Genomic DNA, 22,496 nt, shown 5'->3' with positions numbered 1-22,496 from the left:
AAAGAAAATACTGGGAACATCAGGCAGGTCGGGACATCTGTTGAAAATGAAAATAAGTAAATGTTTCAGGTCACAGACTCTTATTGGGAATTGGGAAAGGGAGATAAAGAAGGTAGCTTTAAGTTGCAGACAAAGAGGAAGGAGGGATGGATTTTACGGATAAGCAGGGAATGGAAGGATATGGATTATGTGTAATAGTTGATCTGAGCATCAGGTTCAGCACCTTAGCTTTACAAAAAAAGGTCCATATCTTCTCATTTTATCCTTGGGCAAGGGGATAAAATGGGCAATATCTGACCCACTGACTCTACAATGGAAATAAGCAGGAACTGAGACTGGGAAAATATGGATATACTCTGGTTAATATTCCACTTACACCTCAATAACAGTGCAATGCAAAACTCGTCTCCTCTCTGTTTCAACTTTGGTTGTCTGAGCAATGAGACAGAAAAGTCTGGCTCTATAAACACATCTACCTTGAATCCGTGTTTTATATGGAGAACCAACTCTTCACACTCACTTCTTTGACCCAACCGCAACATCTCCAAGTTTGCGGATGACACGAAGCTGGGGGGCAGTGTTAGCTGTGAGGAGGATGCTAGGAGGCTGCAAGGTGACTTGGATAGGCTGAGTGAGTGGGCAAATGCATGGCAGATGCAGTATAATGTGGATAAATGTGAGATTATCCACTTTGGTGGCAAAAACAGGAAAGTAGCCTATTATCTAAATGATGGCCGATTAGGAAAAGGGGAGATGCAATGAGAAGGTACACAAAATTGCTGGAGAAACTCAGCGGGTGCAGCAGCATCTATGGAGTGAAGGAAATAGGCGACGTTTCGGGCCGAAACCCTTCTTCAGACTGATGGGGGTGGGGGGGAGAAGGAAGGAAAAGGGGAGGAGGAGGAGGAGCCCGAGGGCGGGCGGATGGGAGGGTGGGAGGAGACAGCTAGAGGGTTAAGGAAGGGGAGGAGACAGCAAGGGCTAGCAAAATTGGGAGAATTCAATGTTAATGCCATCCGGACGCAAGGTCCCCAGGCGGAATATGAGGTGCTGTTCCTCCAATTTCCGCTGTTGCTCGCTCTGGCAATGGAGGAGACCCAGGACAGAGAGGTCGGATTGGGAATGGGAGGGGGAGTTGAAGTGCTGAGCCACCGGGAGTTCAGGTAGGTTATTGCGGACTGAGCGGAGGTGTTCGGCGAAACGATCGCCCAACCTCCGTTTAGTCTCCCCGATGTAAATCAGCTGACATCTAGAGCAGCGGATGCAGTAGATGAGGTTGGAGGAGATACAGGTGAACCTTTGTCGCACCTGGAACGACTGCTTGGGTCCTTGAATGGAGTCGAGGGGGGAGGTGAAGGGACAGGTGTTGCATTTCTTGCGGTTGCAACAGAAAGTGCCCGGGGAGGGGGTGGTGCGGGAGGGAAGGGAAGAATTGACGAGGGAGTTGCGGAGGGAGCGGTCTTTGCGGAAGGCAGACATGGGGGGAGATGGGAAGATGTGGCGAGTGGTGGGGTCACGTTGGAGGTGGCTGAAATGGCGGAGGATTATGTGTTGTATTTGCCGGCTGGTGGGGTGAAAGGTGAGGACCAGAGGGACTCTGCCCTTGTTGCGAGTGCAGGGATGGGGAGAGAGAGCAGTGTTACGGGGTATGGATGAGACCCTGGTGTGAGCTTCATCTATGGTGGCGGAGGGGAATCCCCGTTCCCTGAAGAACGAGGACATTTCCGATGCCCTGGTATGGAATGTCTCATCCTGGGAACAGATGCGGCGTAGGCGGAGGAATTGGGAGTAGGGGATGGAGTCTTTACAGGGGGCAGGGTGGGAAGACGTGTAGTCCAGATAGCCATGTGAGTCAGTGGGTTTGTAATGTATGTCGGTCAGGAGTCTGTCCCCTGCGATGGAGATGGTGAGGTCAAGGAATGGTAGGGAAGTGTCGGAAATGGTCCAGGTGTATTGGAGTGCCGGATGGAAGTTGGTGGTGAAGTGGATGAAGTCAGTCAGTTGTGTGTAGGTGCAGGAGGTGGCCCCAAAGCAGTCGTCAATGTAACGGAGATAGAGGTCGGGGATGGGGCCCTGGTACGTCATCGAACAAGGATTGTTCAACGTACCCGACAAAGAGGCAGGCGTAGCTGGGGCCCATGCGTGTGCCCATAGCGACGCCTTGTGTTTGGAGGAAATGGGAGGAGTCAAATGTAAAGTTGTTGAGGGTGAGGACCAACTCCGCTAAGCGGAGGAGAGTGTCAGTGGCTGGGTATAGGTTGCTCCTCTGGTCGAGGAAGAACCGGAGGGCTCCGAGGCCATCCTGGTGGGGGATGGAGGTGTAGAGTGACCGGACATCCATGGTGAAGATGAGGGGGTGAGGGCCCAGAGAGTGGAATGCGTGGAGGCGGCGGAGAGTGTCTGAGGTGTCTAGAACATAGGTGGGAAGGGATTTGACCAAGGGGGATAGGATGGAGTCAAGGTATGTGGAGATGAGTTCGGTGGGGCACGAACACGCAGAGACAATGGGTCTGCCGGGAGAGCCGGGTTTGTGGATTTTTGGGGAGAAGGTAAAAACGGGCCGTGCGGGGCTGGGGAACGATGAGGTTGGAAGCTTGGTCGGGCAGGGCGTGGGAATTGATGAAGTCGGTGATGGTGCTAGAAATGGTGGCCTGGTGCTCGTCAGTGGGGTCATGGTCCAAGGGTAAGTAGGAAGAGGTGTCCGAGAGTTGGCGCGTGGCCTCAGCTTTATAGAGATCGACGCGCCAGACTACCACGGCACCTCCCTTGTCGGCTGGTTTGATGACCCAATCTGGGTTTTTGCGGAGTGATTCAATGGCAGTGCGTTCAGAGGGGGAAAGATTAGAGTGAGACAGGGGAGTGGAGAAGTTGAGGCGGTTGACGTCGCGGCGGCAGTTCTGGATAAAGAGTTCCAGAGTTGGGACTTTACGAGAGGGGTTCCGCGAGGAGGGGATGCGTTGGAGACGGGAAAAAGGGTCATCATTGGGGGGCGAGGACTCCTTCCCATGGAAGTGCGCTGTGATGCGGAGACGACGGTAGAAGCGCTCCAAGTCATGGTGGGCGCGGACTCATTGAGATGGGGACGGAGGGGGACAAAGGTAAGACCTCTGCTGAGGACAGACCGTTGGGTGTGGGAGAGGGGGAGGTCGGAGGGGATGGTGAACACCCGGCAGGGGTGGGAGTTGGGGCCAGAGGAAGGCAGGTGGGTGGACTGGGGACGGGGCGATGTGTGGGGGGGGGGGGGTTGTGGGTGTTGGAGGAGTGGTGGGTGGTCAGGGGGTGGGGGGGAGAGAGGGCTGTAATGTGGGTGGGGAAGAGTGGGGGTGACATGGTTGGGGGGGATGGGGGAGGGTTAGTGGAGCAGCCACTGAGGTTGGGTGTCATGGTACACCAGTCATTGAAAGTAGGCATGCAGGTGCAGCAGGCAGTGAAGAAAGCGAATGATATGTTAGCATTCATAGCAAAAGGATTTGAGTATAGGAGCAGGGAGGTTCTACTGCAGTTGTACAGGGTATTGGTGAGACCACACCTGGAGTATTGTGTACAGTATTGGTCTCCAAATCTGAGGAAAGACATTCTTGCCATGAAGGGAGCACAGAGAAGGTTCACCAGACTGATTCCTGGGATGTTGGGACTTTCATATGAAGAAAGAATGGATAGACTCGGCTTGTTCTCGCTAGAATTTAGAAGATTGAGGGGGGATCGTATAGAAACTCACAAAATTCTTAAGGGGTTGGACAGCCTAGATGCAGGAAGATTGTTCATAATGTTGGGGAAGTCCAGGACAAGGGTTCACAGTTTAAGGATAAAGGGGAAATCCTTTAGGACCGAGATGAGAAAAACATTTTTCACACAGAGTGGTGAATCTCTGGAACTCTCTGCCACAGAAGGTAGTTGAGGCCAGTTCATTGGCTATATTTAAGAGGGAGTTAGACGTGGTCCCAGGGCTGGGACATGAATGTTGGTGGATGAGAAAACCCACTCACAAACCGATGCCATTAATGAGCATCCTCACTGGTGACTCCACCTTCCCTAGAGCTCCCTGTCCAGCAACAGTTAACACACAAGTCCATTTAATTGTCTGCTACAGGGTCTCAGGCTTCCTCAGATTCAGCACTGATGGTTAATGATTCCATTAGCTCAGAACAAAACAATGTTTGCATAATATATAACCTGACTTCATTTATATAACCTGACAGCCATGTTATTCAAAATAATATTCAGAAAACAATATAAAAAGGTTTAAATTCTGGGCTCAGACTGCAGATCCAGCTGGAGGTGTGGAGAGTGACTGGGTGCATCCAACAGTGACCAGAGCAGAGCCCAAGATGCTGAGACTCTGTTTAACTCTCTCTCTCCTCCTGGGGCTGCAGGTTGCAGGAACAGGAGCAGATCACCGTGTGACAGAGGCGTGCAAAAGCATGATGTATAATGCTCTCCCGACAGTCAAAGTGTATGATGCAAGTACTTTTGGGAATTATCAGGGATGGATGGTGGGGAAGAGAGGATATTTGCTGTTCCACACTCAGCTCAGGGTTAAATTTGTCCATAATTTGAAACCCATCCCTGAAATCCTCTGTTGTACGTTGTTCTGTGTTGTGGAGCTCACCCTGAAGACCAGGATGGACCTTGGACTCAGTTTGCTGAGTATCTTCACTACCACACTCCTCACTCCCTCTGGAGTTTATCCCACAGGAATATTTCCTGTATACTGACTGCACAATTATTTCCACTTTCAATCTCAGAAATTATGTCACAGCTGAAATTAAAAATGTGATGAAAAACCAACAACAGTTTAACATGAATAAAGATTTTTGTTCCATGGATCGATGAACGTGAAGTCTGCCAATATTTAAAATATCACAACAAACAATATAATCATTTGGAACCTTTTTTGTTCAAGAATTTCCGGAAGTGGCGGCGCTGTTGAACAGCTGCGGCTCGACTGCAGTCCGTCTGTTTTTACTTTTTGTTGTTGTTGTTTTTGTCTTGTTTTAGCTAAATTTTAGTTTATTAGGTTGTGTTATGGGGGGGGGGGGGGTGAAACATGTTTTTTTTTGTCTCTTCCTTCGGGGGAATGTGACTTTCTTGTCGTATCCCCCTCCTCTGCCTCTGTCTGCGCTGAGGCCTAATGGCGGAGCTGACGGTCTCAAACCTGCGACCGACCTCAAGGCTCTGGAGGCAGAGCCAGCCAGGACTTACAACGCGAGGCTGGCCGTCTTCGGAGCTGAGGCAGCGGTGGCACGACTCGCTGATGCGGCGTTCCAGCTTTCGGCAGCGGCCCGGAGCTGAGGCAGCGGGACTCGGAGCTGAGGCAGCGGGACTCGGAGCTGAGGCTGCGGGACTCGGAGCTGAGTCTGCGGGAATCGGAGCTGATGCAGCGGGACTCGGAGCTGATGCAGCGGGACTCGGAGCTGATGCAGCGGGACTCGGAGCTGAGGCAGCGGGACTCGGAGCTGAGGCTGCGGGACTCGGAGCTGAGTCTGCGGGACTAGGAGCTGAGGCTGTGGCGGGCCGACTCGGAGCGGAGACGGCGTTCCGGCTTTCGGCAGCGGAAACATCACCACGGAGGTCCGCTGGACTGGAGGGCGGCATCTTCGGCCTGGATCGCCTCAGCGCAGAGGGAGAACAAGGAGGGAAGAGACAGAGACTAAGACTTTTGCCTCCATCACAGTGAGGAGGTGCTTGGTGAACTCACTGTGGTGGATGTTAATTTGTGTTTATTGTATGTTTTGTTATTTATTATTATTGTGTATGACAGCAGGCAACGAAATTTCGTTCAGACCGAAAGGTCTGAATGACAATAAAGGAATCAAATCAAATCAAATCAATACAGGATGGTGCAGGGAGTGGGTTTGTATCAGCACAGGGAGACAGGGGGAACAGAGATGGGGAATGGTGGGGTCAAGGTCACAGAGACAACCTGTGGGGCAGTGTGGTCTGCGAGGTTAAATAACCACACTCAGGGTACCACATCTGCAGGTTGTGTTGAGTGTAGACTCGTCTGTAGACTCAGACTCCTCCTGGTCTGGGTGCACCACAGATAGTGGGAGAACAGGTCCAATGTATCACCACAGCCCAGAACTGACAGAGCAGACACTGCCTCACCAGTAGGACCCCATTCCTCACCAGTAGGACCCCATCATTACCAGTTGTGTCCTATACCCCACTCCCTCTGGGGAATGGGCTCAGACTCGCACACTCATCCCGCACTGGAGCCTTTCTGTTTCCAGAGCAGCCTTTCACCCAATGTGGAAAGTGGGGGAACCTTCTGCTTCTTACAACAAAGTTGACAGAACATAGTGAATATTCCATTGTTTCTGTAAATTCAACACATTCTCCCTGTTCAGTCCAGTCAGAGCATGGAGATTGTGAACTCATCAGACTCCCAAATCACAGTTCCCAACACAGATGCTGCCCCTGAACTTCACCACTATTCCATTGACTCCTCTCTTTCCTTTCATCACTCTAGAATTATGAAGAAATCACTTTATCAAGCCTGCAATGGCTTTATACGTTTGTTAATGGAACGGATTTGAAGACGGAAACAAAGATCGCCTTGGACAAATTTTTTGATTATTCACATTTGAAGAATGTTGCAGTGTGCATGTGTCTGAGTGTGTGTGCATGTATGTGCATGGGCGTGCATGTGTTCTTGAACATGCTCATGAACACGACAAACACTAACTAAACAATGAACTATGGATTGTCTTGGTTGCTGAAAGGATTTATGGCTTTTGTAATAATATTGGTATTTATAATTTATTGAAAATTTATGTTTAGTGTGTTTTCTATGAAAAGTATCTTCACAGGTCTGTTATGCAAGTAAGAATATCATTGTCTGTTTTCAGTTGATGACAATAAATTATTCTTCACTCTTGACTCTTGTCCATAACTGAGAATGTTTCTTCTCCACAGATACAATCGTTCCCATCTCTGCTGGTTGGGCAATTTACGCCCCATTTGTAAATGGCAGGATAAAACAGGAATTTTCATTTTTCATTACACTGCCTCGTCAAGTCGAAAGTCCACCTGATCCAGAAGATCCGTCAGTTTCTGTTGTTTTCATCCTGAACGTTCAGGTTATCTCAGGTGAGTTGATTTTTATTCAATTTTTATTCCGTTATTTCAGTTAGTTGTTTGTTCTTGTGACACGTCTCCACATGGTCTTCCTGACAACACTACACTCAGGCACGGTGGGACTGTGGTGAGTGGGCTGGTCCACACGGGTAGGGATCGTGACCATCATTAGCGGTGGTAAGAATGAGTTGGCTCCTGACTCACAACCTTCACTCCCTCTCCTGAGGACACGACCACTCTCCACACCGACAGGTTCAGCTGGAAACTGGATGTGACCGACACTCGTTTCCACCTGACCCGATCTCTGGTGAGGGTTCTGTACCTGCAAACTAACATTGTTAACCATCCCTTTGCCAAACTTGCTGTTTAGTATTAGAACACTTACTGATACAAATATACTGGCTCGTGTTGTTGAACAATTACATAGTAAATAGGTGCAAGAGTAGGCCATTCGGCCCTTCGAGCCAGTACCACCATTCACTGTAATCATGGCTGATCATCCATAATCAGTACCCCGTTCCTGCCTTCTCCCCATATTCCTTTATTGCGCTAGCCCTAAGAGCTCTATCTAATTCTCTTTTGAAAGCATCCAGTGAAGTGGCCTCCACTGCCTTCTGAGGCAGAGAATTCCACAAATTCACAACTCTCTGGGTGAAAAAGTTTGTCTTCATCTCAGTTCTAAATGGACTCCCCCTTATACTCACCTACACCATAGTGCATGATGTTTGGTTCGTGCTTTCCTGAATCTGTGCCACATCCAAATAAAGACATTTTTCAATGAAAATTAATAAAAGCTACAAATGGTGGAAATCTGAAATAAACAGAAATGCTGGAAAAACTCAGCATGTCAGGCAGCGTCTGTGGAAAGATAAACGTTTAACATTTCAGGTTGGAGACTCTTGTGTGGGGAGGAACTGCAGATGCTGGTTTACACTGAAGATAAACACAAAATGCTGGTGTAACTCAGCGGGTCAGGCAGCACCTCTGGAGAAAAGGAATAGGTGACGTTTCGGGTCGACCCTTCTTCAGAATCTTTTTGCATCCTTGTTAGCCATGGGTGATGAAGCAGAAGACTAGAAGGTGGACATTGCTGTGCCTTTGTTTCGCAAGGGAGGTGAGGACAAGCAGGGAACTACCCGCTGGTGAGCCTGACAACGCTGCTGAGAACGTTACTGCAGGGCAGTCTGAGAGACAGGATCTCGCAGTATTTGCAAAGGCAAGGACTGATTAAGGATAGTCAACATGGCTTTGTGCATGAGGAATGAAGTCTTACAAAATTGATTGCGTTTATTGAAAAGTGACCAAGGAGATTGGTGAAAGTTTAGTTTAGTTTAGACGTACAGCGCAGAATCAGGCCCTTCTGCCCCCGAGTCCGTACCGTCCAGCGATCCCCGCACACCAACACTATCTGACACACCAGGGACAGTTTACATTTTTTTTAAATTAAGTCAATTAACCTACAAACCTGTGTATCTTTGGAGTGTTGGAGGACACTGAAGGTCTCAGAAAAAAATCCACGTGGTCACAGGGTGAACGTACAAACTCTGTACAGACAGCACCCATAGTCGGGATCGAACCTGGGTCTCTGGCGCTGTAAGCGGTGTAAGGCAGCAACTCTACCGCTGTGCCACTGTGCCGCCCAATTGAGTTCAATTAATTAAATTCAATCTGCCGTTTCTCGTGTCCATTTCTGGAACTGATCCATATCCCACTGTCTACTTTGACAATATTTCTCACTGTCTTCAACTCCATCTGTTCTGGTGTTGCCTGCAAAATCCATGTTGGCAACATCAACTGTTCTACTCTCATTGATCACCTTCTCAACCTATGTTCATAAGACATTATCTGCCATGGACAACGTCACACTGACTGACCTGAATAAACCCATCCAAATTAGAGGAAATCTCCTGAAGAATCCTCTCCAATAGCTTCCCGGCCAATGATGAGAGGCTAACATAGAAACATAGAAACATAGAAATTAGGTGCAGGAGTAGGCCATTCGGCCCTTCGAGCCTGCACCGCCATTCAATATGATCATGGCTGATCACCCAACTCAATATCCCGTACCTGCCTTCTCTCCATACCCTCTGATCCCCTCAGCCACAAGGGCCACATCTAACTCCCTCTTAAATATAGCCAATGAACTGGCCTCGACTACCCTCTGTGGCAGAGAGTTCCAGAGATTCACCACTCTCTGTGTGAAAAAAGTTCTTCTCATCTTGGTTTTAAAGGATTTCCCCCTTGTCCTGGACTTCCCCAACATCGGGAGCAATCTTCCTGCATCTAGCCTGTCCAACCCCTTAAGAATTTTGTAAGTTTCTATAAGATCCCCTCTCAATCTCCTAAATTCTAGAGAGTATAAACCAAGTCTATCCAGTCTTTCTTCATAAGACAGTCCTGACATCCCAGGAATCAGTCTGGTGAACCTTCTCTGCACTCCCTCTATGGCAATAATGTCCTTCCTCAGATTTGGAGACCAAAACTGTACGCAATACTCCAGGTGTGGTCTCACCAAGACCCTGTACAACTGCAGTAGAACCTCCCTGCTCCTATACTCAAATCCTTTTGCTATGAAAGCTAACATACCATTCCCTTTCATCACTGCCTGCTGCACCTGCATGCCTACTTTCAATGACTGGTGTACCATGACACCCAGGTCTCGCTGCATCTCCCCTTTTCCTAGTCGGCCACCGTTTAGATAATATTCTGCTTTCCTGTTTTTGCCACCAAAATGGATAACCTCACATTTATTCACATTATACTGCATCTGCCAAACATTTGCCCACTCACCCAGCCTATCCAAGTCACCTTGCAGTCTCCTAGCATCCTCCTCACAGCTAACACTGCCCCCCAGCTTAGTGTCATCCGCAAACTTGGAGATATTGCCTTCAATTCCCTCATCCAGATCATTAATTTATATTGTAAATAGCTGGGGTCCCAGCACTAACCAACCTATAATGTCCTAGATTATCTCTATTTCCCTTCTTAAACAAAGGAATAACATTGGTTACTCTCCAGTCCTCCCGGACTTCATGTGTGACGAGAGAGAATACAAAGATCTTCATCGAGGCTCCTGCTATCTCTTCTCTGGCCTCTCTCAATAACCTGGCTCCTAACAGGCCATATAACCATATAACATATAACAATTACAGCATGGAAACAGGCCATCTCGACCCTTCTAGTCCGTGCCGAACACGTATTCTCCCCTAGTCTCATATACATGCGCTCAGACCATAACCCTCCATTCCTTTCCCGTCCATATAACTATCCAATTTATTTTTAAATGATAAAAACGAACCTGCCTCCACCACCTTCACTGGAAGCTCATTCCACACAGCCACCACTCTCTGAGTAAAGAAGTTCCCCCTCATGTTACCCCTAAACTTCAGTCCCTTCATTCTCAAGTCATGTCCCCTTGTTTGAATCTTCCCTACTCTCAGTGGGAAAAGCTTATCCACGTCAACTCTGTCTATCCCTCTCATCATTTTAAAGACCTCTATCAAGTCCCCCCTTAACCTTCTGCGCTCCAAAGAATAAAGCCCTAACTTGTTCAACCTTTCTGTGTAACTTAGTTGCTGAAACCCAGGCAACATTCTAGGATGACGAGGGATAAAATTGGTCCATTGGAGAGACAGAGTGGACAGCTATCTGCAGAGCCAAAAGAGATGGGGGAGATATTGAACAATTTATTTTCTTCGGTATTCACCAAGGAGAAGGATATGTGAGGTAAGGGAAACTAGTAGAGTAGCTATGGATACTATGAGTTTCAAAGTAAAAGAAGTACTGACACTTTTGAAAAATATAAAAGTGGATAAGTCTCCAGGTCCTGACAGGATATTCCCATGGACATTGAGGGAAGTTAGTGTAGAAATAGCTGGGGCTATGACAGAAATATTTCAAATGTCATTAGAAACGGGAATAGTCCCCGAAGATTGGCGTACTGCGCATGTTGTTCCATTGTTTAAAAAGGGTTCTACTCTGTTCACCTGCATTCTTCAATTCCCTACCATTTACCATGTACGTCCTATTTTGATTTGTCCTGCCAAGATGTAGCACCTCACACTTATCAGCATTAAACTCCATCTGCCATCTTTCAGCCCATCCTTCCAACTGGCATAAATCTCTCTGTAGACTTTGAAAACTACTTCATTATCCACAACCCCACCTATCTTAGTATCATCTGCATACTTACTAATCCAATTTACCACACCATCATCCAGATCATTGATGTACATGACAAACAACAGTGGACCCAACACAGATCCCTGTGGCACCCCACTAGTCACTGGCCTCCAACCTGACAAACAACCATCCACCATTACTCTCTGGCATCTCCCATTCAGCCACTGTTGAATCCATCTTGCTACTCCACCATTAATACCCAACCATTGAACCTTCTTAACCAACCTTCCATGAGGAACCTTGTCGAAGGCCTTACTGAAGTCCATATATACAACATCCACTGCTTTACCCTCGTCAATTTCCCTAGTAACCTCTTCAAAAAATTCAAGTAGATTAGTCAAACATGACCTTCCAGGCACAAATTCATGTTGACTGTTCCTAATCAGACACTGTTTATCCAGATGCTTATATATATATTATCTCTAAGTATCTTTTCCATTAATTTGCCCACCACTGACGTCAAACTAACAGGTCTATAATTGCTAGGTTTACTCTTAGACCCCTTTTTAAACAATGGAACAACATGCGCAGTACGCCAATCCTCCGGCACTATTCCCGTTTCTAATGACATTTGAAATATTTCTGTCATAGCCCCTGCTATTTCTACACTAACTTCCTTCAATGTCCTAGGGAATATCCTGTCCGGACCTGGAGACTTATCCACTTTTATATTTCTCAAAAGTGTCAGTACGTCCTCTTCTTTGAATCTCATAGTTTCCATAGCTACTCTACCTGTTCCCCTTACCTCACATAATTCAATATCTTTCTCCTTGGTGAATACCGAAGAAAAGAAATTGTTCAATATCTTCCCCCATCTCTTTTGGCTCTGCAGATAGCTGTCCACTCTGACTCTCTAATGGACCAATTTTATCCCTCGTTATCCTTTTGCTATTAATATAGCTGTAGAACCCCTTTGGATTTACTTTCACCTTACTTGCCAAAGCAACCTCATATCTTCTTTTAGCTTTTCTAATTTCTTTCTTAAGATTCTTTTTACATTCGTTGTACCTCAAGCACCTCATTGACTCCATGCTGCCTATAATTATTGTAGATCTCCTTCTTTTCCCAAACCAAGTGTCCAATTTCCCTTGAATACCATGGCTCTTTCCAATTTTTACTATTTCCTTTCAACCGAACAGGGACATAAAGATTCTGTACTCTTAAAATTTCACCTTTAAATGTACTCCATTTCTCTTCAACATCTTTCCCATAAAACAAACTGTCCCAATTTACTCCTTTTAAATCCTTTCGCATCTCCTCAAAGTTAGCCTTTCTCCAATCAAATGGAGATTTATGGAGATTTATCCACCTTAATGCTCTTCACGAGCACCAACACCTCTTCCTTCTTGGTTTCAAACTGCACTCCCATTTCTGAAGAAGAGTCCTGACCTGAAGTGTTGCGATCCATGTTCTCAGTGGTTCATTGGTTCAATGGTTTCTTTATTGTCATGTGTACCAGGTACAGGGAAATACATGTTTTTGCACGCAGCTCAGCAAGACTATTCCCATACATAAGCACAATCATCCGTTAGTACATTAGTTCTCCATAGTTCTCCAGGGATGCTGCCTGACCCATTGAGTTACTCCAGCATTTTGTAAACCAATATCTGCAATTCCTTGCATATTATTAGTATTCTCCTTACAGATGTCACTGTTTTCAATGTTCCTTTCCTGAGTGAATATTGATGCAAAGTTATCCTTTACTACCTCATTTACATCTTCTGACTCCAACCATATATTCCCTCCTTTATTCTTGAGCAAAACTACCTTCCCTTTTTTTACCCTCTTGTTGGAATGTACAAACAAGAAACCTTGGGATTTTCTTTAATTCATCTTGACATTGATATTTCAACGCCCGTTTAAGCCTTTCTAATTGCCAGTTTGTGTACTTTCCTGAGTGCTTTATATTCTTCAAAGGAAGAGTATGTAAGGTTTAACTCAGTGGGACAGGCAACATCTCTGGACAGAAGGAATGGGTGATGTTTCGGGTCAAGACCCTTCTTCAAACCCTTCGCAACCAAAAAACATCACCCATTCCTTTTGTTCAGTGATGCTGCCTGTCCCACTGAGTTACTCCAGCATTTTGTGACTATCTTCAGTGTAAACCAGCATCTGCAGTTTCTTCCTAAACATCTTGAAACTTATGGACACAAGGTGCTGGAGTAACTATGCGGGTCAGGTAACATGTCTGGAGTCTGAAGAAGGGTTCCTACCTGAAACGTCACCTATCCATGTTCTCCTGAGGTGCTGCCTGACCCCCTGTGTTACTTCAGCACTTTGTGTCTTTGGTTGTAATTCAGCATCTGCAGTTCCTTGTCTCTACTTATGGAGTTGTGATTACTGTTCACTGAATACTCATCCACTGTAACACAGTCCTGTGTTGACAATAAACTAATTTGGGATCTGGTAACATACCTGGATCACTTCATCCCAGATAACATTTTGGTGAATCATCTCTGCACCTTCTGCAGCGTCATCACACCTTTTCCATGGTAAAGATGCCTCCACATCCCCGGTATTTCCATTTGCCCTTCCCCACCAAAAGAACATCTTGCTGTCTTGACTTCATTCCTTCCCCACCTCTAGTTTCTACAGAATTACCATCAGTTTCACAAGATTCCACCCCCAGACACATGCCCCCCCCCCCCCCTCTCATTCAGATGTTTGAAAGGTTTGCTTCGATAGGGCCTTTATGTCGGCATGGATAAGTTGGGACAAGAGGCTGGTTTTCATGCTCGATATTCCATGACTTGTACAAGGATTCTTGAATTGAGTCCTGCACCTTGTAACTGCCAACAGAGATCAGCAGTCACACACAGGAGGAAAGCCGTGTGTTGCAACCATGGTGTTCAATGATCTGAGGGGTGAGTGATGAGGGTGGAGGAAGGAAAGCAGTGAGGGAGGAAAAAATAATTCATAGAAACATAGAAACATAGAATATAGGTGCAGGAGGAGGCCATTCAGCTGATAGTCCCCTATCAATAACTCGTGCCTGCCTTCTCCCCATATCCCTTGACTCCACTAGCCCCTAGAGCTCTATCTAACTCTCTCTTAAATCCATCCAGTGACTTGGCCTCCACTGCCCTCTGTGGCAGGGAATTCCATAAATTCACAACTCTCTGGTGAAAAAGTTTTTTCTCACCTCAGTCTTAAATGGTCTCACCTTTATTCTAAGAATTCAGACCATCAAAAGTTGTGCCAGAGGAACTCAGCGGGTCGAAATGTATCTGAGGAGGGAATGGAGTTGTCGGTGTTCGTGTCTAAACCCTGCATCAGGACTGAATTCCGAGTCTCCCAGTGGGGAGCAGACTCTGCTTCTCATTGTCTGGGGCCGACTGTGTTCCCAGCCCAGAGGGAGCGATGATACCAGCTCCCTTTCAACCTCAGCGATTCGGAAAGTGGTCTTTTGTTCATTTAATGGAACAATTGTTCTTAATTGTTGACAGGACATTTGAGCAGAAAACTGAAGACTATGAGAGACTCGTGAATGAATTCAAACTGGACTTGGAGAAAGACCACTGTTCTTTTCACAGCCATTATGTCTTTATCGCATGGTACAACACACAGGGACTTGTGCAAATAGCATGTATTTCGGTGGCAACTTAATGGAGTCAAACCTGCTGTGTGAATCAAGGGATATGGGGAAAAAGCAGGAACGGGTTACTGATTTTGGATGATCAGCCATTATCATATTGAATGGCGGTGCTGACTCAAAGGGCTGAATGGCCTATTCCTGCACCTATTTTCTATGTTTCTATGTTACACACATTGGATGAACCCTGGACGTTTGCCACTGTTGGGGTTTTGAACCACCCCCTGTATCCTCACACTAAGGGCTCACACTTCAGCCACAATGAACCAGCTACATTCACTCCAATGTGAGGCTTTCTCTGATTAGACATCTGGGTGTTTGGAGAAAAAGGCATCAAGGCGGAGATATCTCTTCCAAGTCTCCACACTGCACAGTTGTACACGGGTGGAGACCTCCTCTGGAGTATCTTGTCCTCTGCAATGTGGAGAGTGTAATCCCTGGGTGCTGTAGGAAAAGCAACTCATTGACTGGAGGAGCTACTAGTGGGACATTGCTCCTGTTAACACCAGTCCATTTTCCCCCTCCCCCTCTCATTCAATCAACAATCAACAACAATCAGTTTTATTCGTCACATTGGACATAAAGTGCAAGTGAAATGAATTTGCCAGCAGCGGTACAATGATAAAGAACACACAAAAACACACTAAAACATTTAACACAAACATCCACCACAACATTCATCACTGTGGTGGAAGGCACAAAAATTGGCCAGTCCTCCTCCATTTTCCCCCCGTGGTCGGGACCTCAACCCTCCGCAGCCGTCGCTGCGGGCGTCTAGATGTGCAGACAAGGTAAAAAGTCCAGGTAATTCCTGAAATGGTGCCTCCCCCACCGGAGACCGCGGCTTCAAGTTGATGTAGGCTGGTGATCGGAGATTTAAAGTTCGCGCCGCAGCCAGAAGCACCGCAGACCGCAGGGCCAACAGTTGAAGCTCCCCTCCAGGGATCCCTGGCGAGGGACCCTGCTCCTGATGGTAAGTCGCCGCCGTGCCCGTGGTAGAAGTAGGCCGTGGGCCGGCAGTTGGAGCTCTTCTTGCCCCGGGTCCCCACGAGGGATCCCAGGTTGCGGACACCGCACCAGCCAGAGCTCTGCAAACCCCGGCTTCAGGCTGCTGCGGGCCAGCGAACGGAGCGCTCCCCTCCGGCGAGCCGCGGCGAGGGCTCACCCGCTCCACATCGAGAGTCCGCGCTGCGCCCGCTGCTGAAGCCCCGAGTACGTCTCTGGGAAAGGCCGCCCAATCTTCGATGTTAGGCCATGGGGGAGGCGACATGGAAAAAGTCGCCTCTCCATGGAGGAGGCGACCAAAGCGGTTTCCCCCTTACCCCCCACACAAGATACACAAAGACACATATTAAAAACATACATTAAAACATACTAAAAAAACAAAAATTAGTAAAAAACAGACACGCTGCTGACAGGGCTGCCGGCTTGCAGCACCCCCACCGAGATTCAGTAGTTTGAAATGTTTGCTTAGATGGGGCCTTTAGCTCAGCATGGACAAGTTGGGACAAGTTGGGACAAGGGGCTGGTTTCCATGCTCAACATTCCATGACTTGTACAAAGGATTCCTGAATTGAGTCCTGCACCAAGTAACTGCCAACAGAGGTCAGCAGTCACACACAGGAGGAAAGCCGTGTGTTGCAACCATGGTGTTCAATGATCTGAGGGGAGAGTGATGAGGGTGGAGGAAGGAAAGCAGTGAGGGAGGGAAAGATAATTCAGACCATCACAAGTTGTGCCAGAGGAACTCAGCGTGTCGAAGTGTATCTGAGGAGGGAAAGGAGTTGTCGGTGTTCGTGTCTAAACCCTGCATCAGGACTGAATTCCGAGTCTCCCAGTGGGGAGCCGACTCTGCTTCTCACTGTCTGGGGCCGACTGTGTTCCCAGCCCAGAGGGAGTGATGATACCAGCTCCCTTTCAACCTCAGCGATCCGGAAAATGGTCTTTTGTTCATTTAATGGAACAATTGTTCTTAATTGTTGACAGGACATTTGAGCAGAAAACTGAAGACTATGAGAGACTCGCCAATGAATTCAAACTGGACTTGGAGAAAGACCACCGCTCCTTTCGCAGCCAATATGTCTTGATCGGATGGTACAACACACGGGGACTTATGCAAATAGAATTTGAAACAAAGTGAAGCATAATCTCTCTCTCAGAGGTTCTGCTAGCTTTACAGATTCCAAACAGTGATATGTGCTAAACTCTGTTCTTCACTTTCACAAGGGTCTCCCACCTACTACAACAACATGTATTTCTGCGGCATCTTAATGGTGCCAAACCTGCTCTGGGAATCAAGGGATATGGAGAAAAAGCAAGAATGGGTAACTGATTTTGGATGATCAGCCATGATCATATTGAATGCTGGCTCAAACAGCCAAATGGGCTACTCCTGCACCTATGTTTCTATGTTACACACATTTGATGAACACTGTACGTTTGCCACTGTTGGGGTTTTGAACCATCCCCTGTACCCTGTGTATAAAAACTGCCCTCTAATGCAGTTGCCAGTTCCCACCTCCCACCCACAGGGTTGCAGTGAAGGGGGCTCACACCTCATTCACAATGAACCGGCTACATTCACTCCAATGTGAGGCTTTCTCTGGTTGGACATTTGAGTGTTTGGGGAAAGAGCCATCAAGGCAGAGATAACTCTTCCAAGTCTCCACACTATACAGTTGTACACGGGTGGGGGCCTCCTCTGGGCAACAGTGCCCTGTCCTCTGCAATGTGGAGAGTGTAATCCCTGGGTGCTGTAGGAAAACCAACATTGACTGGAGGAGCTACTAGTGGGCCATTGCTGCTGTTAACACCAGTCCATTCTCAGCTGCTTGCGCGGCATTAATAAGCCCTTGTCTTTAGATTCTTTGAGTGTGTTTTGTTTTCCAAACTGCTGGGAATGTATTCTCACTGTGAAATAAAGAGGGTGATGTATCATAACACTGGGTCTCCGGGTCGATTCTTACTCAGAAACAGAACTGGTCACTGATCACATCTCCAGTCCCACAGTGACTCCTTGGCTCAGCACAAAGTTGGGGAGACGCACGATATGTTGCCCTTCACTGATGATTGATGAAAGTGCATCAGGAAGTCTTGCAGCATCTGTGCACAGCTTGATGAGACCACACCACAAATACGATGATTGAAAACAAACCATTAGTGCTGTCAATATGTAAGAAAATAGTGGAGATACTGAAATACGAGTGTATGTTTATTCTCTACTCAACAGTACTCTGGTCTTGCCAGCAACGTATAGTAGTTTCACTGGATCATTGCTGGCAGAGTTTATAGGTTCATAAATGATAGGAGCAGAATTAGGCCATTCAACCCAACAAGTCTACTCCACCATAAAATCATGGCTGATCTATCTCTCCCTCCTAATCCCATTCTGCGGTCTTCTTCCCATAACCACTGGCACCCATACTAATCAATAATATGCCAATCTGTGCCTTTAAAATACACAATGACGGCCTTCACTGCTATTTTTTGCAATGAATCCCACAGATTCACCACCCTCTGACTAAAGAAATTCTTCCTCATCTCCTTTCTCCAGGTATGTCCTTTTATTTTGAGGCTATGGTCTCTGGTCCTAGACTCTCCCACATCCTCTCCACATTGACTCTGGCCATGTCTTTCTCTATTCGGTAATTTTCAATGAGGTCCCCCCTCTTCCTTCTAAATGCCAGTGAGTACAGGCCCAGTGACATCAAACGCTCATCATATGTTAACCCAATCATTGCTGGCATGAGGAGTTAGTGTTCTGAAGAGTGATTTGGTTACATCGGTCTCCGCTCGCTGGAGCCCTTGAGTCCTGGCAACATCCTTGTAAATCTTCTCTGCACTCTTTCCACATACAATAGAACAGAACAACATAGGAGCAGAACCTTCAGCTCCCAATGTATGTGCCGAACAATAATGCCAAATTAAACTAATCTCCTCGCTCTGCAATTGATTCATACCTCACCACTCTTCACACATCCATGTCTGTCTTTCGAAAAGCCTTTTAAATGCCACTATCATATCTGCCCACCAACATAATGTAAATACTGTAACCCCCCCCACCCTCATATCTCCTATGAACTTTGCCCCTCTGACCTTAAAGTTATGCCTTCCAATCTTTGACATGTCCCACCTGATAAAAGGTTATGACTATCAACCCTTCCTGATGGGGCTTTTTCACGGGGCGAGTTGACGCAAGATGTCACCAGAGTGAAGTGGTCGTGGTCCAGCACGAGTCTCGCACGATATAACGGGGGGTATATAAAGATTTCCCACGGTACTCGGCATTTCTGTTATTTGTGCGAGTGACTTGTCCGTCTCCCGAGCTTTCGCGTTAAATCTTTTTTATTTTTTAATATATTTTTTTATTAAAGATAATCAATTACAATGCTTCAAACAACTTTATATCAAATTAATTCAATTTGCATTAAGTAAAACACTAGTAATACTTATCTACTATTTTTTTAGAAATAATGATAGAGAAAGAATAGAACAGTTATAAATCATTAAGAGAGTGATTAAATAATAATTTGATTATATATAAGAAAGAAAAGAGAAACGAAAAAAAAAAATTAAAAAAAAAAAAAAAAAAAAAAAAAAAAAAATTTGAGTAACCACAATATGTATTATTAATAACACTACTACAAGTGATAGTATCAATAAAGACATATATGTTAATTCCAATATAAAAATGAATTATTCTCACCAAATCCCGCAGGGTGCACGCCGAGCTGTGTTGCCAAGAACAGCTACTTCTCTAAATACTGTATATATGGAGACCATATCTGTTCAAAAGAATTATACTTGTCCAATAGGACAAATCTAATTCTTTCCAGATGTAACGTCTCCATCATCTCTGTTGCCCACATTTTGGTTGTGGGGGATAATGTTCCCTTCCAAAATTTCAATATGATTTTTTTCCCAATTATCAAACAGTAATCAAAGAAATTTCTTTGATTTACTGTAAGTGATAGATGTAAATCCGGAATTCCAAATATTATTAGCTTTGGGTTAGGGTCCAATTTAACTTTGATGACTTCAGAAATAACTTTAAAAATTTCTGTCCAGTAATAATTCAATTTAGGACATGTAACGAAACTATGTATTAAATTTGCCTCTGCTTTCTTGCACTTATCACAAATAGCGGAGAGATTCGGAAAAATACTATTTAATTTAGTTTTCGAATAGTGTAACCTATATAATACTTTAAATTGTATCAGTATATGTCTGGCGTTTAATGAACACCGGTGTATTCGTTGTAGACTTTCTTCCCAGTTTTCTTTTGTTATAGCCAATCCCATTTCATTTTCCCATGCTTGACGATATGTTTCCGTTATTGGATTCTCCTTATCCAAAATGATGTTATATATATAGGCTATTAATTTTTCTGTATTTGGATGTAAATTAAACAGTTCGTCTAACAATCCTGCTTCTTTATTTTTATAATCTTGTGTATTGGATTTAATATAATCTCTAATTTGTAAATACCTAAACAAATGTTGTGGAGACAATCCATAAATATCTTGTAACTCCTGGAATAAAAGAAATTTTCCTTTTCTATAAAGGTGTTCTATCCTTGTAATTCCTAAATCATCCCATTGTTTAAACCCCCCATCTAATATAGCAGGTTTAAACGATGGATTATTCATAATTGGTAATCTAAATGAGAGATTATCCAAATGTAGAGTCTTAACTATTTGTTTCCAAATACGTCTATTATTATATATTATTAGGTTGTCTTTATAATATTTTTTTTGTACTTCCGTTGGTGCAAAAATTATCGAACCTACATTGAAAGGTAGACAGTCTTCCTTTTCTATATTTAACCATGTCGGTTCATGATCCATATTTACCCACCAGAAATTCATATTCTTAATCTGAACAGCCCAGAAATAATATAAAAAGTTTGGAAGTGCTAATCCTCCATTTATCTTAGCTTTGCATAGATGTTTTTTATTTATTCTGTGATTTTTATAATCCCAAATAAAACTATTGACAATATTATCAATTTTAAAAAAAAAAGTTTTCAGAAGAAAAAAAGGAATAGCCTGAAACAAATATAACAACTGCGGTAGAAATACCATCTTTATGGCACTTATTCTACCAATCATGGATATAGGAAGTGTTTTCCAATATAAAATATTTTTTCTAAGTTTATCTAATAGTTGAGGATAGTTGGATTTTATTAATGAGTTATGAGTTTTAGTTACGTTAATCCCTAAATATTTAAGTTTGTCTGTAACTACTTTTAATGGGTATTGTTGTAATGTATTTAGATTTATTCCTGTTATTGGCATAATCTCGCTTTTATCCCAATTAATCCTATACCCAGAAAATGCACCAAACTTAGTTATAATGTTTAGCAGGTTGGGAATACTAATTTCCGGTTTTGTAATGTAAATCAAAACATCATCTGCATATAAAGAAATTTTATTAATTGTTGTATCAGTATTATAGCCATATATTTCAGGTTCAGATCTAATTTTTTCCGCCAATGGTTCTATCACCAATGCGAACAATAAGGGTGATAACGGACATCCCTGTCTGCATCCCCTAGAGAGTTTGAATTTGGCTGATAAAATTTGGTTAGTCAAAATTCTTGCCATAGGATTCGAGTATAAAATTCTTACCCATTTACAAAATCTATCCCCCAATTGAAACTTTTCCATTATATTAAATAAATACATCCATTCCACCTGATCAAACGCTTTTTCTGCATCTAGTGATATAACCGCTAGTTCCGTATCTCGTATTCTTTTTGAATATATAATATTAAACAAACGTCTGAGATTATGGGATGAGTAACGTTTTGGGATAAAACCTGTTTGATCATAATGTATTAATTTAGAGATCACTAAACTTAATCTCCTAGATAAGACCTTAGTTAATATTTTTTGGTCTGTATTTAAAAGGGCAATCGCTCTATATGATCCAGGATCTTCCAAATCCTTATCTACTTTAGGGATGAGTGTAATTGTGGATTCATTTAAAGATTCTGGTAATTTTCCTTGGTCATATGCATATCTATACATTATTTGTAATCTTGGGGAAATCAGATCTTGAAATTTTTTATAAAATTCTGCACTCAGGCCATCTGGGCCCGCTGCTTTTCCGTTCTTTAGCGAACTAATTGATTCTATAATGTCTTTTACTGTTATTTCAGCATTTAACAATTCTCTACCTTCCTGATCTAAGCTATTGATTTGACATTCTTGTAAAAATATTTCCATACTATCTGTTTGTCCTGTTAGTTTTGACGAATAAAGATTTTTATAATATTGTAAAAATCTATCATTAATATCTTTTGGAGTAATTAATATATTTCCATACTCAGATCTAATTCCGTGTATCATCTTCTCATCTTCTAATTTTCTAAGCTGTCGTGCTAGTAATTTTTGTGGCTTATCTCCAAATTCAAAATACACTTGCTTAGTTTGTTGAAAAAGTTTAATCACTTGATTAGAATATATTTTATTTAATCTATATTTTACTGATGCAATTTTATTACTTAACTCTTTGGAAGGCTGTTTTATATTTTCATTATCTAGACGTTTTATCTCATTTTCTAAATTTTGTTCTATTTTTCGATTTTCTTTATTGAGATGTGCTTGTGCGGATATTATTGCGCCACGCATGAATGCCT

The 22,496-nt window shown here is 44.4% G+C and overlaps 1 long non-coding RNA gene across 1 annotated transcript; it reads right to left on the bottom strand.

The window, feature by feature from the left end:
• Positions 1-7,073: 7,073 nt before the first annotated feature.
• Positions 7,074-14,744, bottom strand: LOC116972801. Its single transcript, XR_004411883.1, has 3 exons — positions 14,707-14,744; positions 11,954-11,956; positions 7,074-7,087 (listed from the first exon to the last, which is right to left on the bottom strand). It is a non-coding gene; the product is annotated as an uncharacterized LOC116972801 (long non-coding RNA).
• Between the last annotated feature and the right edge of the window lie 7,752 nt (positions 14,745-22,496).

Source organism: Amblyraja radiata, chromosome 5 (genome assembly GCF_010909765.2).
Source record: "Amblyraja radiata isolate CabotCenter1 chromosome 5, sAmbRad1.1.pri, whole genome shotgun sequence".
Classification (NCBI taxonomy): Eukaryota; Metazoa; Chordata; class Chondrichthyes; order Rajiformes; family Rajidae; genus Amblyraja; species Amblyraja radiata.
The sequence above is the reverse complement of the archived record's forward strand: the minus strand, read 5'-3'. Positions and strand labels throughout refer to the sequence as shown.